A 21240-nucleotide genomic window follows, 5' to 3' on the forward strand; every position below is an offset into this window, starting at 1 on the left:
CTAATTGTTGTAATTGTAACAAGGTCCTACATACTTCATCAATTCAACAACTTTATTATAACTAACATTTATGTCATTTATGGAAAATAGGCCCAAACCATGTAATGAAGATAGAGCTATGCAATATATCCTTTCATTAACAAAAAAATCAGTATTGACTGGAGGCAGTTCCTTGGGTATCCATTCTTTCTGAAGATGTTTGTACCTTAAGGGAACCTTCCTATCCCCTTTGCTCTCATTATCAGAAGAACATGATCCCCCCTCAACAAGAAAAAATTTCATTCATTTATGAAATTTTCTTCTAATCTTTTGACCTCTAGTTGACTTCCCTATTTTAGACCTACTAGATGTTTCTCTTTTGTCTTCTATTCCCATATTTTGGATAGATCAAAAAAATACCTATTTGGTGATATTTGCAATCCATAAAATGAGAGACATACTAGGACTAAAGTTGATGTTGATGGTAAAGAATATATGCAAATAAAAATTTATATCTATAGGATCTATTGACTTATACCTGTCGATCCATGTGACTATGCAAGATCTTGGTCAAAGGCGTTGAATAGCCTACATATGTAAATCATTAATCTTAAGTTAGCCAAAAATTTGGTCTAATTAAAGTGTATATCTACAAAAATATTGAACATATTGTACTTAATGTTTATATTTGCACATATGGTTTTGAAATAATTTTTTTGTCACCTCGCTCAAATTCACCCATATTATAATCAATAAAAAGTTGTCCACTTACAATGCTCTATACACTACAAATTACGTAGAAGACAAAAATTACATGATGCACCTCTACTTTATGTGTGGTAGCTATGAAATATCATTGTATATCCTTTATGACAGTAGAGTTCAACACATAATAAATTAATTTTAAAAACATACACGTCAATTTTTTTTATAAATAAATCATGACCCCATCATACTTACATTGATCATATGTCAACAAACATTTCATTGATCATCATCTTCATCCATTTCATAGTCATCATCACCAACATCATACTTGTCACGTTGATCATTTTCACTCCCACCATCTTCATCACCATCATCATCATGACCATCATCGCCTTAATAATCATTGTCTTCATCAACATGATGATGATGATGATCATCATCGCCATCATCGTCAGCATCACTAGAATCATCATTTTCTTCTTCATCATTGTGCAATACTCATTCATCGTTATCATTTACTTCATCGTCTGATTTTTCAGTATTTTCTTCTTCCATCACATTATACTTTACCGGCCTTCCTCTTAGATCATGTTTAACAAAAAATGACCAACCCAATTTATGTGAAATACCAAAGTAAAACACTTTCTCACATTGGCTTGGAAGAACATAGGACTTATATACAAATGGCTCAAATGGCCCTGTATTAATCATTATAAATTCACTATCACATTCAATAAAAGTCTTATCAAGTGACAAAAAATAGAACCAATTTCAATGAATTAAAGTCACATTCATGTATATCATCCAAAATTTTATTGTAACAATTTTTAAATTTTTGATGATGTATGTCATTTCTAGATGAAATATTGGTGACCTCGAAAACTGCACTTATCCCAGAATCACAAGTTTTTTAAATTTTGTCTAACTTTTTAATGCAAAATTTACGACCATAATAGTACATAACTTTGTGGTGTTTGACCTGCAATTATTCAAAAATGTCAAGATTATTTACATCAATCTATAAATTGATATTAAATTTATGAGTTATGATTAGTAATCTTCTACATACATTTCTATCTCTTAAGTCATATGCTAAATCAAGTACCATTGCTGTAACATTGAGATCTCCATTAAAATGAGATTCTTTAACTAATGATACAATGCCATCCCATGTTAATGAGCGACCATTTTCTTGAGACTATTGGATTCCTACCATCATCAAAATTTGCAATATACAAATTTAATGCATCCCACTCACGACCAACTATAAATAAAACAACTAGACTAGTTAGAAATAATATATATTGATAATGTATAAGAATTAATTAATTATAATTACATCTTATAATTACCTCTCACTTTTCTCAATCTACCTTTTTCCATCAAGTACTCCCCTTCAAATCTATTAATGGAGTTTGGGATTCCAAACGTGATCTATATGGATCTTTGATGCAAACTTAGGAACATATTTACTAACACACACTATTGTTTGGTATACCATATATCCCTCTACCATAAAACCCTCAGAATGTGTTTTTTGTTGAACCAAACCCTTCATAAATTTCAAGTACCTCTCAACCATTCATATTGACCTAGTTTGTATAGGTCCACACAATTAAATCTTCTCAACTTGATGTATGAGGTAGTGCTCTTGAACACTGAAAAAAGTTGAAGGTAGACACTTTTGTATTTCACACATAAGCTGCAGAATTATTTTTTTATATTTTATATATATTTTTAATCGATTTCTATAGATGATAACCATCTAAAATAGATTCAACACACAAGAATATATAAACAAAATTTTAGATAAAAATATACAATAGATTAAATAAAAAGTAAAGCAAGTCATAAATATAATATATGTATAACAAATATAAGAAATAACACTTCTAACCTCATGTATTTTCTAAGATCATATATAACTTGTTTAATACTATTGTCAAACTAGTGTGGGAGGAATAGAAGTAGGACGTACTACAATCATTCAAAAATGATCTTTTCAATATATTATGAAATAATACACTAAGTAGTACATACAATTTTACAAATATATTTTAAATAGAGAACATGACTTACCTTGATGAAGGTATGTCAATCATGTGTTTTCAACTCTTGCAGAAAATAACCTTTCTTTGATATAAGACTGCTTATATTTGCAGCAAATCTTATGATTTTTTTTTTTCAATGACTTTTTTTAATGCATCACTTTGTTCCTTCATTAATAACCAAGGAAGGGCACTCACATTTATGCACTCTCCATTGCTATTTGATTCAATGAAATCTTTTAATGTATGATTGGATTCATGAATGTCATTACAAATTTTGATTTTTTTTCCTCTATCATGCCTTCCATCCAATATTTTTCATAGTGTCTTAGTTATATTCTTTCCAACATGCATAGCATCAAACAAATGCATGATTGTGAGATCCTTGTAGTACGATAACCTACTAAGTTGAGTAGGATAACTTTTTGTTTCTCTAGAAAGTTGGTCATTGATGCTTTGAGAACCTTCACAAGCATCATTTACATCATTATTAAATAAAAGACAATATCAAAATATAAATTTCAAACTTCACGCCACAAACTAGATATTACCTCAACAATTTAGTCGATCATATTCAAACTTCTCTAGATGAGGTGTCATTCTTTGTGGCCTTGATGTTGTCTTTTCCTTCCCATTAAATATATATTTTTCATTAATTCAATACTTATGATTAATGTGAAAAAAATTCCTAAATTCATTGAACACCTGCTTTCCCAAACTTCTTGAATGATGAGATTTCATCTTCAGACCAAAAATTAGACATGTGAATTTTTTCTTTGTCTAAAGACCTAAAAGATTATGTATAATTGGATCATATATAATTATCATGCACAAATTAAGCATACAATAATAATGTGTAAGAATTATAAAGACAAAAAATATGTGACCTTAACTATATAACATACAACAAAAATGAGTTAGCTCAAGGGCATCATGTATTGTCCATACAAGTATTGTATAAAATTGAAATTATTTTTGTCCCATTAGTTTAGAGATGTCATACATAGTAACTCTATTCCATAACTTCAACAACTTGTCAATAAGAGGCTTAATATACACGTTCATATCTTTAACTTGGTACTTACCTAGTAATTGAATTAAAAAAAATATTACATAATTATTATGACCATTTCATGCACTATTTATAAATTAATTTAGATAACTATTAAATGAAAAAATACCTGGTACAATCATTGACAATATTATGTTCTCCCTCTTTATGGACATCCAAGGAGGAAAATCATTGTTAATAAAAAAAGTAGGACAAACTGAGTAAATAGATCTCATATCTCCAAATGGATTGAGACCGTCCACTGCCAATGAAAGCTTGAGATTACGAGGTTCTTCTTTAAAATGTGGCTACGTTTTTTCTATCTCTTTAAATGTAGAACAATTTACATGCATTTACATAATGTCATTTTGACTTCTATTGCGTATATGGTAGTTCATAAATTATGCCAAGCTAGTGTACCTGAATAATCGTTCAAGACATGGAATAATGAGAATGTACTGAAGAACTTTGTGAGACACTTTTTTTGTTATTTGATCTGACCAATATCTACTAATATGACAATCAGCGCATTCTATTGCAAATTAATATTGTTTATTATATAAAATGTGATCATTGAGACATGCATGTATTGTTTGATACTTCATTCCAATTTGATTCATAATAGTGGATAATTCTCCATATGAACAAGGTAGAATGTTTGATTGATGCAGGAGCATCCTGGGTGTATGGACAATCTTACATCACTCAAAAATATTTTATTTTCAGCCTTTTCTATTTTAATAAGGACTAGTAGACAAGGTGGTTACTATTTATGGTGGAAATTTTTATAGAAAAATCTTTAGACTCACCATTGGAGGCCTTAGAGTGCTTGGATGAGGTCCGAAAACTTGATGGAAGGGTGCTAATGCCATTCCAAGTTTGTAGATCAGGAGCTGACATTTCTGAAAAGTGGTTATAAAAGCCAATCAGAGCGACAGTTCGTGAGTTATGACCTTTAGAAGTTGGGCTACCAAATTTTTTAAAATAATTTATCAAAGATGTATTTGGCCAGTTCCATGTGTATTATTAGGGTCTGTCAGCCGTAGGTATTAAGTTTGAGCATCTAGGACCTTCCCAGGCAGTATAAAAACTACCTATTTAAAACAGGCCCTAACATTGTCTAAGATAGCTCTGGGTAATAGTTCGTAGTACTGTCTTGTAGATTACTGTAATGAAAGAACCCATTTGTGTTAGCATATTGTAATTGAGAATTCTGTTTGTGGTGATAATAAAAAGTTCATATTTTATTCTCACATTTTTTGTTGTTTCTTAGTTTTTGTTATGAGTTTATGGTATTAAGGGGAGCCCCCTACATCATTGATGGTAGTAATAAAAACTCACCTATCAACCTACAACAACAAATATGAATTGTTAATATAATAAATAGTAATGGTATGCTAATATTGAAGATGAAAAAAATGACATACCTTAGCATATGTGACATTGCTATATTAGATAAATTATTCATAACCTTCAAGTTCACCAATGACACTATAGCAAAGAGAAGAGTTGTTTGGAAGCCTTGGTATAGGGGCTCGTGTGCCTTCTCAAGTATAGGTATATCAAGTCCATCTTCATTGTCATTATTAGATGTGCTAGTACTATTATCATGAGCATCTTCATTAGCCACACTAATACCATCTTCTTCAATCATGTCCTCTAGTACATTATCATCTTCTTCTATGAGAGTTTTATCTTCCACTTAGATATTCACACATCCATGTTCCTCTAGTTGAAAATCCATATTCACCAATTGAGGAAACTCATGGCCCCTTCGACGTGAACATGTTTTTTACAATGACTTTGGGATGTTGTGATTAGCATTCTTCAATTCTTTAAGCCCTTACACTTTTTCCAAGGACAATTACATTTACAACTTTTCTTCAAAATTGAGACCACAATCTAGCAATTGTCTCGTTATTTTTTTTTGGGTTCATATTGTCAGGCGTGATCTTTCTTCACAAAAAAATATATCTACAAAATTATTGGACATGTTGTACTTGATATTTATATCTGCACATATGGTTTTGAAAGATTTTTTTTTTATTCATGTGTATATCTACAAAAATATTAGACATGTTTTACTTAATGTTTATATCTGCAAATATGGTTTTGAAAGAAAAAATTGGTCTAATTAATGTGTATAACTACAAAAATATTGGACATGTACTTAATGTTTATATTTGTGCATATGGTTTTGAAAGAAAAATCTAATCACTGTTGACACAAAAGTTTGCACCCTTTCTTGAGGTATGACCCTTAAGTGATCTTGTGTAATATGGAAACAACCTCTAAGTGTTGGACTTGTGCTCTGAGGTTGAATCTCCGGAGAAGGTCGGATTCCTTACTATCAGGATGCACCTAAACTACAACTGGGAAGGAAAAGGGACAAGGAGAACTAAAGAAAATGCAGAAAGGGAAAGGCAGTGATGCACCAAGATAGATAAATGGTTACAACTATGCCTATGACTACACAATACGTCAATCAAAGCACCAGAATACACAAATCTGAACTCTTTTATACCTTCAAAGAAACCACATGCAAGTTTAGAACTGGTTGAAGTATTGAAAGGAAAGGAATTTCACTATGCAACAATTGCTAACAGACTTAACACGATATATGAATCAAGAAAATAAAAAGGAAACATCCACTACAAGGAAAATACATGCACAAATTAACGAATGACAAGAATAGGTAAGAACAAGGTTTTTCATTAAAAGAAAGCAAAAAATGTAGAGCATAATGCCACTGGAAAATACAAACAGAGAAGAACTCAAAAAAAGTATTTACAAATTAGCTTTATAGAGTTTATGCATAACTCATATCTAACTTGAAGTTCAAACCCCACAAGATGGAGTCAAGTTGTAGAGAGCAACAATAAATGAATATCAGAATTAAATCTGATCATGAAATACAATCTATTTTAATGAAGTGACAGGAAGGACAAAACAAATGCATCCAGCCGTAAGAAATCAAATCCCATGAGATTTGATCATTACAGTCATTAATGAGGCATGGAGATGCATAGATGCCATGCAAACAAGGTCCAAGAATATCGCTCAACATTAAAGAATAGTCCTTGTAATGTGTCATGGCCATAATAAATAAATTCACACCATTTTCAAAAAAATGCAGGATAAAATAACATGCAATGTTAACCTGCCATGAAAATTACAGAGCTGACTTGCATGGAATAAATATGATTTACTTAGAAAATGTGTGAACCGTTGATGTAGATCTTCATTTGAATGCGGACGGCCAAGATTCTTCAAAAATCTCTTCAACAGATGAATAAAACATGACTGTAGATCTAAGATTTTCCTTTTATAACCACAAATGGCTGAGATGCACTAAAAAATATCCAAAGATGCTCCAAAATCTGACACCCATCATATCTTCACAAGAGGCCCAAACAATGATGCAAAAATATGACCACTATCTGATTAAAAACAACCCAACACAAGAAGGATCCACCACGTGGCATGAAACTATTAGTCAACAAATTTCTCAAATGTTCGATTGAAGAGGTAGCAACGATTTTATGATTTTGCAGAAGTAAGAAAAGTCATTCCTCGAAATAGCAAAAATGGTTAGCATGAAATATTAACTATGGCAGAAAATGTGTGTTAAACCGCAACTCAACAAATGAAGGAAAATGAGCCAACTCAATCAAAGAATAGACTGAACTAACCTGGTCAATAAAGGAGTTGAGCCAACTTAGCTCATGAAAAGATCGAGTTAACACAAGACATTAACCCAACCAAAAAGTGTGTTAAGCCACATCAAAGAAAACAACCCATTGAAGTCTCTCAAATTGGTTATGGATGATGGGCTGAATGGGGGGGGGGGGAAATGGCCAACATTCTTGGCAACTCAAAGGGGATGCTTTTCTGCTAAGCATAGATCAGTGGCCTTAAGCAATCAATTGGACATAAAGTCACCAAAAGAAATGACGCATTATCCCACCTGCAACTTCACAAAATCTACAACCAACAAAAAATAAAACATCTCTGGGGATCTCCATAAAGCTCTAGAAAAGGAAGCAAATGAGCTCGTGCACTTCTTGGAAAGTTGAAAACACCTACTTTAATATGTACAAATATTTACAACAATAAATAAATAAAAAGCTATTGACTGGCTTGTTCAAGTAGCTGCCCCTCCTCACAAGTTGGTTTCTTCTCCCATGCACATGGACAACTGAAAATGGAAACAAGCATAACAAACATGTTGCTGCATGGAAAACCTCTTTCCCAATGTTGAAGATGATGAAGCTCACTAGCACTGGGACATTGTCAACTTGAGAAAAAATTCTTTCTCTTCCTTGTGGTCTTCTCCCTCACACTCTGGAATGAGCATTACTAGTGGCAACATGCATTGCTACAAAACTAGATGCCTTATGAGGCATCCTCTTAATGGGTTTGGGTCTAAGCAATCATCCTTGACCATGTTGTGCTCTGCAACACTTGTATTCTCATGGCTGATAGGGATTGGCTCTAATAGTATGGTTGTCAATGTGCGTGCTTCCACTTGCTGCAAAAGAGGGGGGGATTGTTCTACATGAAGTGAGAAAATTTATGCCTTGAGGGCTCATGTGCTTCAGCCGCTTGCAACTAGGCAAGGTTGAGCTTTGTCTCCTCCTGGTATGGAGTAAACCTTTTGTCAAGGTCCTCCTAAAATTGGGCCACCCTCACCTTATACTCCAGAGAGTACAAGTAGGCCATACACAAACCTTTAGTCTCATAATATTGAGGATTGAAAAAGCTATCTTCATGAAGGGGGTCCACAAAGAAATGTTTAAACAAAGAACCTCATAGAAAGTGAGAAACACAAAAAAAAATCAAAGGATCTTCACACAAACCAACACTTGATCTATTGAAACCAGTAGATGCATAAAGCCACCATGGTGTTGGATTGAATGCCTCTAAAGGCTGACGACACTAAGAATAACACCCAAATTCTTAGTGAATGGATTTTGAAATGGCTTCCAATGGACTTGCATAGTTGAAAATGATTGTCCCACTGGGCATGCCAAAAATTGTTGACACAAAAGTCTGCACCCTTTCTTGAGGTATGACCCTCAATCAACCTTGTGTAACATGGAAACAACCTCCAAGTGTGAGACTTACACTCTGAGGCTAAATATCTAGAGAAAGTAAGCTTCCTTATTATTAGGATGTACCTAAACTACATCTGGGAAGGAAAAGGGAGAAGGAGAACTAAAGAAAATGTAGAAAGGGAAAGAGGGTGATGCACCAAGATAGATATATGGTTACAACTCTTCCTATGACTACACTACACATCAATGAAAACACCAAAATACACAAATCTTAACTCTTTTCAACCTTCAAAGAAACCACATGTAGGTTTAAAACTGGTTGCAATACTGAAAGAAAAGGAATTTCACTATACAACAACTACTAACAAACTTAATACAACATATGAATCAAGAAAATAGAAAGGAAGCATTCATTACAAGGAAAATACATGCACATATTAATGAATGGAAAGAATAGGTAAGAACAAGGTTTTTTCATTAAAGAAGACAAAAAATGCAGAGCATAATGGTACTGCAAAATACAAACAGAGAAGAACCCAAAAAAGTATTTACAACTTGCTTTTATAGAGTTCAGGCATAACTTAGATGTAACTTGAATTTCAAACCCCACAAGATGGAGTCAAGTTGTAGAGAGCAGTAATAAATGAATATCAAAACTAAATATGATCACAAAATACAATCTGCTATAATGAAGTGACAGGAAGGGAAAAACAAATGCACCTAGCCACAAGAAATAAAATCTTAGGAGATTTGAGCATTACAATCATTAATGAGGCATGGAGGTGCATAGATGTTGTGCAAACAAGGCCCAAGAATATTGTTCAACATTAAATAATAGTCCTTGTAACATGTCATGGCCACAACAAATAAATTCACACCATTGTCAAAAAAACGCGGGATGGGATAACACACAATGTTAACCCACTGCGAAAATTACAGAGTTAACTTGCATGGAATAAATCTGATTTTCCTAGAAAAGGTGCGAACCATTGATGTAGATCTTCATTTGAATATGAACGACCAAGATGCTGCAAAAATCTCCTCAATGGATGAATAAAACATGATCGCAGATCCAAGATCTCCCTTTTGTAACCATAGACAACTGAGATGCACTCAAAAAATCCAAAGATGCTCCACAATCTAACGACGATCGTATCTTCACAAGAAGCCCAAGCAATGATATGAAAATACAACCAATGCCTGATTAAAAGCAACCCAATGCAAGAAAGATCCGCCACATGGCATGAAACTGTTGGTTGACACATTTCTCGAATGTGTGGTTGAAGAGGCAATAGCGATTTCACGATTTCGCAGAAGTAATAAAAGTCACTCCCTAAAATAGTGAAAGTAGTTAACACAAAATGTTAACCTTGGCAGAAAATGTGTGTTTTTTGTAACTTGGCAAATGAAGGAAAATGAGCCAACTCGGTCAATAAAGGAATCAAGCCAACTCAGCTCATGAAGAGACTGAGTTAATACGAGATGTTAACCCAACCAAAAAGTGTGTTAACCCACATCAAAGAAACAACCCATTGAAGATCTCTCAGATTGGTTATTGATGATGGGCTAAATGGGGGGCAAAAATGGCCAACAGTCACCTTGCTCAAATTCACACATATTATAATCAATGAAAATTTCTCCACTTACATAAAATCTCATTATTTGTGGTTAAACATTTATTGTTAAGGAAATTGGCAAGGAAGCAAGGAAAAAAGTTAGAAGAAGCCAAAGATTTCATTACAAGTATGACCTCCCAAAATCCAATCATTGAAACAAAAGGAAAGAATTTGTAGAAATGCAAGATGGAGAAGCAAAAGAGTTGGACAAGGTTCCAATAAACTCAAAGTTGTTAAATCTTCCAAAAAATTAGAATTCTTATATGTTTGATGTACAAAAAGCCTAAGTGGGGTAGTGGTGTAGGGGTCCAAGGTCCTAAACAAGATGGTCAAACATCAAATTTTGGATATATTAGGTGATTAATAAGTGTCAAAGTTGACACATCGCAATAAGCCAATCTCAAGCGTTCTAGGAAAATTTCTTGCATGTTGTAATAAGGCCTATGGACAAGTTGTAGGTCAATCAACACTATGAGTTGACCAAAAATCTTCAATTTTATGTTTTTTAGAGTTCTTGCATGATTTATCAAATTTTTATAGGCATTTGAAGTAATTTGTTTGGAAATATTGAAGAGTTGCAAAAATTGTCAAAAAGTTGTCATGCAACTTTTATGTGCAAATGTGGAAGGTCAATAGTCATAGTTGTGTTTTGATCGAACAAGTAGAGGTGAATATGTAAGGTTAAGAGGATTGACCTATAAATTGAATTTTCTTCAACCTAGGAAGGTTGTTGGTGTTGTGATGTATGGAATTTGAATCAATAAAACAAATTTTTGGTGGGAAAATAAGTGCAGACGTCAAGTGTTATTTTGACAAGCAATTAGAGGAATGAAGTTGCAGAAGAAGTTCATGATGACAAGAAGATGGTGATGGGCCAATGCAAGACCATAAATAGTATGGAATTGGAGTCTCTTAATTTAGAGGCAATGAGTTATCTATATATAATGAACACAATTGAAGTGCAAAAAAATGAAGTGAAAGTACTAAGGTTAAAGTTGTTGAATTGGATGAAGTTGTCATTTTTGGCAATTGGCATGTTGAACAATCAAAGTAAGGTATTTATATCACCAAGGAAAGGTAAAATTTGTGTAAAGATGACAAACATTGATTCACGTGGAGCAACTTTGAGTAGACATGGTCAAATTCCTCCAATCATGTTGACTTGATAAGTTTTAATTTTCTTCATTAGTTTTTTGTAGAGAGTGATGATATATCACGACCTATTCCTGAACAATTTTTATACTTGCATCTCCAACTTGTATGTGTTGTTGTTTATAGTTGACAAACTGATGATAATGTAGCCTATGGCTATAACTTCCATATCCAATTCATAATCCATCATAAAGCACCTTTTCCCTAATCTAGTTGTGTCATCCCCTATTTGATTTGTTAACACAAAGACATAAATTGTGGGAGATGAATTGTAGGAAAAAATAACTTATTTACTATTATTTTACTCTTGTTCATATACACGTCAAATATCTAATCACTACTACATACTACCCAACCAAAAATGATACAGGGACTTGAAGACTACTTTTCAAAGGCAAGTGAAATAGGGGGTAGTTGACTTCTAGAATATGTTGCTCTATCTTAAACTTATTAAGAATCTTAAATTAAATATTTCATTTTCAAAACAAGGAAAAGAATTAAGAACTTGAAATACAGTGACTATAGGCTGATGAAGAAGTGATCAACAAATAAGTCTAGAGTTAGTGCACCCCTACCTTGTCCAACTTCCTCTAAACTTTCTACATACAATGGGAAGCCATACCTGCAAGTAACAAGACCATAGATTGAATAAGCATGGCACTATTTAGCATAGCTATAAATAGAAAGTTAAGCATATCATTGAGGAAACTGAAATAATTATGAAGTGATCATTTTTTTAAGTTGGACAAAAGAACTAATGGTATAAGAACTTTTTATGTAGAATACACAAAATAAAATACAACAATAGACTATAGTGGATTCAAAATTATTATAAACAAGATTCATTAGGAATTTAAGTAAGAAAAATAACTTAGGTTTTCGTTCTTCTAATTCTTTAATGAGAATAGATTCATTTATTAAAAACACCATGAGAATATATAGCCATGACTAACTTATCTATATCCATGAATAGCTTAATTTGTATTACGTAAATCCTAAACCTAAACCATGAAAAAATTAAAATAGACACTCGTATCAAACAATGACTCTCAAAAAGTGAGCCATAAGCACTCTCCAATTATTGAAAAAATATTATTATGTACTATGAATGGTAACTACTAATCCATTTTGTCTTGTATGGGAATAATTAAACCATGTCTCAATTAAAGTATTGCTTCTTGCATTCAATGTAAATAGGAAGAATAGCTATAACATAGTTTCTTAATGCATTAGAAAATACCCAACAGTTTCTTGATATCTTCCTACAAACATAAGGTTACATATATTAGCCATTATTCCTATAAGATGTATCATTAAAAAAAAAAAAAACTAGATTGAAAAGATTGTAAGTGCAATTTTCATAGAACAAATTGACAAAATAACAAAATATTATTTTCAAGTACCACAATCTTCAATAGAGATGTCGTGGGTGCATATCTATCAACTACATTTCCATCATTGTCAACCAAAAACTTAGTGAAGTTCAATTTTATGCTATCACCAAAAAATCCACCTTTGATTGATTTCAAGAACTTGTAAATAGGGGTTACATTACTACCATTTATCTCAACCTACATTATCAAAATGCAATACAAACACAAAAGATAAAATGTAATAACTTTGTTTACTAGTTAAATGAAACTTGAAAAAAAAATCAATTATTTTACAATAACATTGCCCCTAAAATATCTAGTAAAGATATTTATTAAACAATCAAAATATAGCTAATATGCTAACCTTGCCAAAAATTGGAAACTCTTCTATAAAGCGAGTAATGCCACCTCTATAATCTCCTCGTTATCACCTAGTTCCTATCCACCAAACTGGTTGCAAGGGAAGACTAGGATCACTTATCATTTTTAAGCTTTATTTTTTGTTGTCATAATCCTTAGCAATATTGCATTTATCTATATTTCTTGAACAAATCTCTTAGTTATACAAGAGTAAGCATATCTTAGTGTATTTAAACCATTAGATGGAGTCAACTAAAGATTATATTATATTCAACATGCAAAGGAAGAAGTTAAATAGAAATTGGATAGTAAAGAAGATAAAAATGTTGAGGAACTTGTTATGGTAGAGGATCAAGTAGATGGAAAAGGAATGGTCACTGAGGTAGACCAAATAACAAAGCCAAGGGGAGAACAAATATCTAAAATAGAGGAAAGTGATGATGAATAGGAAACACAAGGATAGTTAGAACATTATGAGGCAGTAAATTCCCTGTAGCATGAAGGAAACATGGAGCATACAGTTAGCACTATGATTTTAAATGTTGATGACAATAGTAAAGGGAAAGGCCATTTGAAGATTGGATCAGTGAAAGAGGTAGAGAAGACCTCATTCTACGTGGAGAACAAGGACATGGCCCTTAGAGAGGCTATTTTTATTATTATTGGTAAGCAATATTGGAATTAGATAGAATGCAATTAGAGGAACAAAGTTGCAGAAGAGGTTCATGATGACAAGAAGATGGCGATGAGTCAATGCAAGACCATAGATAGTATAGAATTGGAGTCTCTTAATATAGAGGCAATGAGTTATTTGTTGGATAACTATACTTCTAGGCTCCCTTGTGAAATAAGCTTGTGAAATCTAGAACCTGGTGTAATTAGCTCATTACATCAAAGCTCCAAAAGAGGGGAGCTATTCAAAATTAATCCCCAAATCACTGCCTAATACCAGACCTACATAATGTAATATACATGTTGATTACATTATGATTTACAAAAGAGCCCAATGATCATATGAAGACAAGTGTTAATCCAGTCATTATCTAATGAAAAAATAAACACTAGAGTACTAAGCCAAAAATAGGCATAAAAGCCACCCTCATTGATTTTGATCTAGAATTCAAATTGTAACCATAACACTAACAAAACTCATCCGATGTAAACACAAACTAGATCCCTAATCTGAGTACAATATCTCCAAAAAATAAGTGAGATCCATAAAATTAAAACATGTGAGATCACAGAGAAACCATGATTTACTATCAATCCCTTTGAAGCTAGCACTTACCAAGGTAGGCACATTTAGAAAATGGCATAGCTAGAAGACACAAGATTGCAAGAAAGAATTCTTTCTTACAAGTATAATTTCCTCTGCAATATGATATTTTATAATAAAAAGAATTTTTTTATTAAATCTCAATTTATTTTCACTAATCTAATGAGACATCATTACTAGAAGATACCATGGATAGTGATTAAGTATATTTGCAGTCAATATGATAAGAGTACATTTGCTTATGGCTCTTAATAAGAAAATCTTATTAAGTGTAAGTTTGTTTTTGCTAGTATAATGAGACATCACTACTAGAAGATATCATGGACAATAATTAAGTATATCTTCCCTTAGTATGATAAGAGTATATTTTCTTATGGCTTTTAATAACAAGTGCTAACAAAATCTTATTCTTGAAAAGTCATTCTATTTTTTCAGGGCATCAACAAGGCACAACTTGGACTCTTTCAATATAAGAAACAAACCATTTTCTTATCTTCTTAAAACTATGGTTCCAATTAAAATGACTTAGACTATTTTCTTAGAAGATCAATCATATCATTGAATATATTTTTAATCTATGCTTTGAATTATATCTAATATTCGTCATCAGAATGAGGAAATAATGAGTATAGAATTATGGATATGAACCTCACTATTTAGTAATCATTATTTTCTCATTTTAATGATAATTCACTGGGAATTAGTTTATATATACATATACATATATATATATATTTATATATATATATATATATATATATATATATATATATGTATATGTATATGTATATGTATATGTATATGTATATGTATATGTATATGTATATGTATATGTATATGTATATGTATATGTATATGTATATGTATATATATATATATATATATATATATATATATATATATATATATATATATATATATATATATATATATATATATATATATATAAACTTGTATTGAAATTCAACATCTTTTCTAAAAAAAGTTTGAATCAAATTTTACTTTTTCCAATATAATGTTAGCATTTTTGCCACAAACATTTCTATAATCAGAACAAAGAAAGTATTGTGCAAGAGAATATTGTGACACTGGAAACTAGTAGAAACAATATTTGGAAATTCGACAAACAAAAGAAAGTGAAAGAAATACCTCCACCTGCACGCTTGATGATGAATTCCAATTCTTTGATAGTTGACTTTTCTTTGATCCTCACCACAAGGTAGATAAATGAAGTATTTTTACTTGTTATCTTCACAAAAATTTCATTAGGCATGTGTGCAAAATAGAATAGCATTAAATTTATCTATAAATGTTAATAGATTTTTTATGTGCTTATGAAATTGAATGATTTCAAATGAACTCGCTAAAAATCAAATATTTTTACTTGTTATCTTCACAAATATTTCATTAAGCATGTGTGCAAAATAGAATAGCGTTAAAATTTTCTATAAATGTTAACAGATTTTTTGTGTGCTTATGAAATTGAATGATTTCAAATGAACCCACCAAAAATTAAATTTTGTTGAATGTGAAGACTTTGAACTACATAAATCTTTTGAATGATCCCTTCACATTCAAAGTGGGAGCTTTAAGAAAAATGAGTAGGTGATGATTTTTTCAGATAGTAATTTGACAAAAGGTAGAGAAATTAGAAGAATCCTAAATGTAGTTGGATTGAAAGCCATAAAATGGTCCATGCTTTTCTTGTAGGAGATGGATCACCTTGACACCCATAGACACAAGATATCAATTGAAAGATGGAGAATTGGCTTGGGAGATGGAGGTAGTTAGGTATTTCTAGATTCAATTGATACATTGCATCTAAATTCATCTCCAATTATGTGCTGAGAGAAACTGTTCTTAGATATGTGACCTAGGTATTAGAGGTTACTAATGATGCTAAATGGACCAAACTAAAAGATTATCTTGCACTCTCATAATTACATAATTGGTGGGAAAATTAGTATTGCATGTTCCTCATTGTTGGGTGATTATGTTGTTGTTATGGGAAATCAACAATCACTTCTCAAAATAAATCGCCTTGGCATAATATGAGAGTTCTATTTCAAAACAAGCTTATATAGAGACTTGGGCAAGAAGGTATTAATGAAGGATCTCAATTTCCAGCTTATTGCAGTATGGGTAGTATCATATAAATGACCCATAAATTTATAGCATTCAGACAAAGTCCAACACATACATGTATAACCAGTATAACAATATGAAGAATTTTTACAATGATTTAATTGGGGTAGTAGGAGATTATAATTTTTAGAACAATTTGAAAGCCGAGAATGATGATGCCAAAACCTTACCAAACATAGAAACATAACCAATAGATTGTGATTTATTTGTGGATGGATAGAGACCACATTTAACATTGATGAAAAATATTAAATTGACAACAATAGACACACATTTATAAGTTATATCAATGATACCAATTCTTACAGAGTTTTTCTTCCGCTAAACAACTCTTTTGTTGGGCAATCAATTGGGTGCTCCCAGACTAATGATAACATTTCTAACCATCCATGAAAATATGAGAAAATTTCACTCCCTCCCCTTTTCTTAACTGTTTAGACTTTGAATTATAGTATCACACCCTATTGTGTTTGGGGTATAATTGACTATGTTTTATATTCACTCTATTTTATAACATTTCTAAGTAATTATAGTTCTGAAATACTCTATTGTATTTACAGATGTTAGCATTTTGTACTCAAACCTAGGATGACACTTGTACTACAAGATTCATTCCAATAGATATTGTAGTTAGATTAGAACCTCTAAATATTAGTCTATTTTAAGTAGTTGGAAAGAAATTGTTATTCTAGGCATTGTCTTTAAAGATGAGTGAAAGAGAAGTCATGAATGAAGCTGAACTACAGATGCACATGACTTCATTTTATACATAAATTTGAGAAACTCAACCTCATTTTGATTGATAAACAAATAATCTATTTAGAAGTCACTAATCCCACTTCAAACCATAAAAAAAAGATTTACTTACATGATGGAAGAAACAAAACGATAAATGAATGCAATCATTTCTCTTTTTAGATTTTCCATTAGCAATAAAATTTATAAGTGCCAATAAACTTCCAATTTAGCATCTTCACTCAAACCTAAAGTTATAGCTAGTCTATATAATCAACTGCCAGATGCACAATGGTTAATTCCTCATCTCTCAACATTGTATAAAGAAATTCTAAAATAGTATTTCACTTATATCTTCTATGATAGTTTTTCTATAAGATCAATTCTTATAAATACACTAATCAATCATGCACTCTCAATGAAATCAAGACTCTAACTTCACATCACATATAGACTAATTTTTGTTAAATTGAAGTTATAAGTGCCATAAAACTCCTACGTATAAAAGATAATCATTGGTCACTCCTAAACAATCCAATCTTCCCATTTAAGACTAAATAGAACTATATGTTACCCCGTCAATTGTACTCAGTAAGAATCCTATTTCCAGCTTCAACATCATTCACATTCACAACTGTAAATAATGTTGTAGCATTCCTTTTTAAACCTCTATAAATACATACTCTAGATGTCACCATAGTAAATTTTTCAATAAATTATTTATAATAAGACTCCTAATGATTCTAGGTAAAATAAAGAAGAAACAAATGACCAAAATGCTTGTCTCTATGAATAGTAATGATCCATTTCATTTGATCACGTTCTATCTAGATAAAGAAGAACGACTTTATGTCCATCCTCTAAATAGGACATACAAAGAAAAAGAATATTTTCTATTATTACGGGTACATAGTTTGTAGAAGCATATACACTTATGCTAGCATCTACTCTTGATAGTTTTGTTTACATGATCTATGACAATAAATTGTTAACCTGTCATGAGATACTACAAGGCTCAATAATTTCAACATAAGTCTGATCAAGGCAAGAAGTTATACCAAAAATGAACACTCAATACCAATACCTAAATTTTTCTTGCATTTTCATGTTTAGCTCAATTTCTTACTAACACTAGGGTTTCTTAGTTGTTGACTGCAATGCTCAGTTATAGGATAAAGATTGAGTTTTCTCTAAAATCTTTGACATACAATTTATCTTTACAACTAGTTATGCTATAACAAGACTCAATGGAAGTAAACAGATTAGAAAAGAGAAAGCACATGGATCAATGCTTCCAGATCAGTTGTTGAAACAAACACATAATTTCTTCTATAAATGCCAACTACAAGACCTCCCTAGTCGGGCCTATCATTCAGTATGAGATCCCTTCAAAACCTCACCTCCAATAGCTCCCACGATGTGCGAAAAAATAACAAATAAACACCTTTTTTTGCCAAATATCAAGTTGGGGCTTTGTATGGCCAACAAGAAAATCAAATCACTATGAAGTAGCTCCCAAGAAAATCAAATAGCCATCAAATACCTCTCACACACATACAAAATGCTGCCAAAAAAAGAGTCATGAAATAAGAAATAATGAATCATGATTTTATTTTTTGATTATGAACCTAAGTCGGTTGAGATTTTGACCAACTCAGGCATAAAAACCAAAAAAAAAGTGATTGAACAACTCTCTACTCAAGTTGGTTGAAAATTTAGGTCAAAGTTTGACGTATAATGTACTAGTAAGAGGATAAGAATGAAAGTTAATACTTTGAATGAAAGTTCCAAATAGAAGAGGATGAGAATGAAAATTAATCCATCAACCTTACCTTGATGTCATTGAAAAGATCTTGGTCACGCCTGAAGCCTCCTGCACACACTTTGCCGCATGAAAAAATGAAGTTTCACTTCTTCTTTTTTGTTTATATCCTCGAAAATGTCAAAATTTTGATGATAAACTTAACTGTCATCAAAATTTCGATGATAAACTTAAATGTTGTCAAAATTTTGACAATAAGGGGATCATTTTTAAAAAAAAATAATTTGACAAGAAAAATTGGCCTACTGTAAAAAAATTACTGCCATCAAAAATTTAGGTTGAAATCGACCCCCAAATGTACTAGTGTATGTTAGTTTGAGCTTCACTTTGTTTGAAGAATAGTTTAATATTCTCTACTTAACAAGACCAACCACGTGAAGCTAGAAGTTCATCTGGCCTCACCCCCCCCTAAACATCAATCTAAATTCCCCATTAACATCTTCTTGATCTCAAATTGGTTTTGACAATCGAGTGTCAACACACCTAAGACACTTACTTAGTTTATGCCGAACTAGTAATGCATGCTGAGTATAATATGTAAATACAAGACTGTGCCGAGTCACTCAAGTGTCGAGAAGATAGACCATGCCGAGTGATTCAAGTGCTGAGTCAAAAACAAGATTACAATATGTATTGAGCATAAGGAATTTCAAGTGTCGAGTAACATAGATTGGACATACTTGTTTGTGACTGCACAAACAATAATGTAAACCGTTTTCAAGCTAACTTTAAGGTTAGATTTTGATTTACAGAATCCCTATATATTTGCATGCAACCAATCAAAAAATAGGAAGGATTAAGCATCAAAAATGATGAATCTCAGCCATAGATTCATACCTAACCCTAAGCCACCAAAGTCTTTATAAGGAAGACGAAGCCACAACAATTATGAGGAATTGAGAAAGTGAAAGAGATTATGTTACATGAGGTAACAAGGGGTGAATTATTAAATTTGTTCACAGAGCATTCAAGGTGACTTAGTAGTGAGAGTGAATTGCAGAATCAGTTGGAGGAGAAAAAAGAATAGAAGGATACATCAAATTGTTATATCAGATTAAAGAGGATCAAGAAGGACAATGTACGAATTTGATCTTTAATTAGGCAACCAAAGTCAATCACAAGATCTATGCTGAAACATCCTAACAGATCATTTTAGTTAAATCTCCTAGGCGGAGTAGTCCCAACAGGCTGTTGTAAATCCTTTAATAGGGTGACATTCCAAGTGGATGCTCTAAAATCCTTTAGCCAGGCACACTTCTAAAAGGGTGTTGAAATCCTCTAACAAGGTGGGACTTAACAATCCTTGTAAGCTTTTAACAGGTAAAGCCTTTCACAAGGAAGATCATGTTTCATGGTCAAACCATTGTAACCTTGATTGGCTACACTTTATTGCTATAGTAGTGAAGATTTGTGAGTGTCATCCCCACCCCAGTTTTACCTTCTCATTCAAAGGGTTTCTGGGTAATCATATCTAGTGTTAAGTGTGTGTGTGTTTGATTATATGCTACATGATTTAGATGTATGTGCTTTACATGTTATTTTTAGTTCATATATTACATGCATCTAATGAATGGTGAAAGTTTTAATAGCTGAAGTTTGAACTTTTGATTCCCCCCCCGCCCCCCCCATAAGTATATGTTTCTCATTTTTAATTCCAACAATTGGTATTAGAGTTAACTTCTCAAAAGAATAAGGTTTGCAGCTTAGAGGAAAGATCTTGAAATAGAAATCTACAAATTGGGAAAGACTATTGAGAACTAGAAAATTGAAATACATCTCATGCTACATCAACTGAATGAAACCAGAGATGCTTTAAAGAGTTCCTTGAAGAGAAGGAAGGATATTTCTATAGCAGAAAATGACACACAATATAAAGAGATTGACACCACAAAGTAATTTGTAGATGGTAACTCCAGCG

The sequence above is a fragment of the Cupressus sempervirens genome, chromosome 9 (assembly GCF_028749045.1).
Source record: "Cupressus sempervirens isolate cs-2001-9-10 chromosome 9, ASM2874904v1, whole genome shotgun sequence".
Lineage (NCBI taxonomy): Eukaryota > Viridiplantae > Streptophyta > Pinopsida > Cupressales > Cupressaceae > Cupressus > Cupressus sempervirens.